This window comes from Paramisgurnus dabryanus, chromosome 18 (genome assembly GCF_030506205.2).
Source record: "Paramisgurnus dabryanus chromosome 18, PD_genome_1.1, whole genome shotgun sequence".
NCBI lineage: Eukaryota > Metazoa > Chordata > Actinopteri > Cypriniformes > Cobitidae > Paramisgurnus > Paramisgurnus dabryanus.
In genome coordinates this window covers 10,842,441-10,845,767 of record NC_133354.1, presented here as the reverse complement: position 1 = coordinate 10,845,767, position 3,327 = coordinate 10,842,441, and the positions used below count along the sequence as shown (strand labels likewise).

The following is a 3,327-nucleotide window of genomic DNA, read 5'->3' as shown; positions in this document are numbered from 1 at the left end:
ATGACAAACAAAATTTGTTTTTATTTGGAGAGAAAAAATAAGAACTGCTTACCTGGTAGCCATCTTGAGTGTCACAGTCAATTATGTCCCTACCAACAATTTTTTTAAATGTTAGTTCATTGAGGGCTCAAACAATGATTGAAAATTGTTGCAGAGGATGAGAAAATTGGTTTTGGACACATTTATATTCCTTATTGTTGTCTCTAAATTTACCAATGATCACCAAATACCACATGTTTCTTTACTGTAAATGTTTATAGTATAACATGCACTGAAGCTTTTTATGTTTTAGATTTTTTTTATAAATATTTCCATGTCAAAGAACCCAAATCCAGTCATGGACACGTTGCGGTAATGAAAATGTTACCCTTAAATATATATAAAAAAAAAAAAATTTGGTTTGTATGTTGTCATTTGAAATCATGTGCAAAATAGTACATGAAGAGATGTTTGTAACTGTATGCTTCTAATTTTGATAGCATTTGCTTTTTATCAAAATGTTTCATGACACCTCATAAGTCTAATTTTGCGAGAATCACCCATTTGTGTTCACACAGAAGGCAAATTGTAATTTTATGGGACTTTCCAGGATCAGCTTGCTGTGTGAATAAGGTTAATGTTGCATGAATACACAAAACTATGCACCTTGTATTTCTGTGTTGCCAGATATTTGTCCTTACAGGATAGAAATGTACAAAAGATGTATCTTTATCATTTTGGTTGCTTTTCCCAACACTCTTAAAACAAACGGTGCTAAATAGCTCAAAAAGTGATTCTTGGCCCGTAATCATAGAGGAACCATTTTAAGTGTCATATAGACGGTTTTAGCAGTAACAACATAAACAAGCGTCTGTCGCGGTCCGCACGTAACTTCTGGTAAACTCCGCTAAGAATAAATAACAACAAAGTTCTTTAAACGTAGTTTATTTATATAGCAAGCAAAAACAACACATAGATTACCTAGGCAACCAAAACATTTGTTATTTTCGACGAGGCATTTGTTCAAGAGATCAGTTTAGCAACTAGTTAGAGCAGGGGTTCCCAAACTTTTTTTCCTGCGCACCCCCTTCTATGTCCCAACCGGGTTGGCGCACCCCCAATCCCCATTTAAAAAAAAGGCCAAAAAAGCTTTGTTTTCTCACCATAAATACTCATGTTTAATCATGCGCAAATAACCAAGGGCCGGTTGCACTAGCCGGACGTTAAGAAGTTGGGTGTAATAGTCCTACGTCGGGCTTAGCTACGTCCAACATTGTGAAAAATATTTACGCCTATTGCACCATCTGAAACTACGCTCAGCGTAGAAGATGCGCGCCCCCGTGTATGCGTTTAACCACTGTGATATTTAGACGCCATTCGAGTTTACTATGGTAAAAAACAGGCACGTGCAGAGGGGGGGCGGCGGGTGCCCAAGCACCTGCCCCTTTACCCCTGGATGACCAAAGTGCCCTTTTTGTCAAGGCATTTTTTTGTAATTACAGTAAATGCCCTTTTGTGAAAGCTTGCCCAATCTAACTATTAGTAAAATTAATAAAAAATAAGTAGCCGCAAATAAAATTAGTCACATGATGACGTATTGACCTTTTATTGGACAATCTCTTTAGGGAAAGCTCGCAGCGCTAGCAGCGCCCACACGTGCACGACACAGTGCGCAGTACAGGGAGGATCCCCCTCGAGCCGGCATTGAACCGAAGCGGTATGCTTGTTATATTATTATTATTTTACAAGAACAACGTGAGGAGAGCATGCACAGCTTTATTGCTGTCTGTGTGTATTAACATCTCTAGAACGTTAGATGCAAACAGGGCTCTCAAGTCTCACGCATTTCAGCCTTCACACGCCACACCTTGTATTTCTCACGCTGAAAATAAAACATTCTTCCCATATAAAAACAATGGATGAGGCAAAGGCAGGGACGTTCTCTGCCGGGAGTTCATACAGGTAGCTGTGTCGAGTTTTTAGGTGTGCTCAACTTCACGCAGCAATGCAAGAACCGAAACGCTTATGACATCAAAGTACCGCGAGAAACATTCGGGAAATCATACTGAGGAGTTTGATTTAAAATCGCTCTCGCGCTGTTCTAATGTCATCCACTTGTCACGCGGAGTTTGTTGGAAGAGCAAGATCCAATGAATACGGTAAAAAAAACTCTTAACTTTTGTATCACATTGAATATATGGTTCCTGGACTCGCCTTTGATAAAAGACAATGTGAGCTGATGTTGGGTAATATAGCCATACTCGAGCTAAATTATTAACTCAGTCAAAAACTCTCCAGCTTTGCAACCAGTTTTACTTTACCTGAAAATGAAGAAAGTACTAGAGTCTTCATAAAATGAATGAAAGGAGAAATGAATGTCATTATTTTATTGCCCTGTCATCAAGGCATCAAAGTGTGCAAAAACACAACACAAACACGATTCAAAACTAAAATATGTAGGCTACTCTCTTTGTATACAAATTTCGAACAGGATTAGAATAGAATAGAATTATATTTTAAATATGACAACAAAAACACAAGCCTGTAAACGTAATAATATCTTAATGTCACAATGCAATATATAATATCATATAATTTCAAAACTGCATATACTGTGTTGACACACACAAACACTAAATGAAATGCACTGTAAGTCGTTTTGGATAAAAGCTGCTGCCAAATGCATAAATATATAGATATAAAACTCAGTCTATATAGATTTTTCTGTCTCACTCTATTTGCAAGGAAAATAAAGAAAACGTTAGACTTATCATCTTTCTATTCTGTATTACTTTATTATTTGTTTCAGTTGTGTGCTTGCGTGTCAGCGAGTAAAGTGCCCTTTTTATTCTTTGAGCACCTGCCCCTCCAATGGTCTCTGCACGGCCCTGGTAAAAAACGTACACTTACTGCCGTCAGCTAATAGATGACATATGAGAGGTTTCCTCATGTTTACCAGTGCGTCACGTGCAGACCCAACAAACACATTAACGAAAGCCTTTACTGTTCGCACAAAAGGTGTATAATAGTTTGCCGATTCATTATAACAGCTCAAGTTTCAAACAAAATTAAATGAAAGCTTTTAATAAGTTCTCTACAGTAAGTATTTATGTATTTTATTATATAATTCATTGGCGGTCTCTTTACCATGCATGAAAACACATTGCTCGCGTATCCTGTGCCCATGTCTCGTCACATTTCATTATTTCTATTTTTGCCATAAAAGATGAAGAACCTTTGTGGCAGCTGTGTAGAAACATATAGTGCTATGTAGAACCATATGTGGTGCTACAGTGGTGCTATATGAGCCCCATATGGTTCTTCATAGCACCAAAAATGGTTCCTCTT

The 3,327-nt window shown here is 37.6% G+C and overlaps 1 long non-coding RNA gene across 1 annotated transcript; it reads left to right on the top strand.

Annotated features, from left to right (window-relative positions):
- The first annotated feature begins 1,628 nt into the window (after positions 1-1,628).
- LOC141281039 (uncharacterized) lies at positions 1,629-2,870 on the top strand. The gene is made up of 2 exons (XR_012335422.1): positions 1,629-1,696; positions 2,789-2,870. It is a non-coding gene; the product is annotated as an uncharacterized lncRNA (long non-coding RNA).
- Positions 2,871-3,327: the final 457 nt, after the last annotated feature.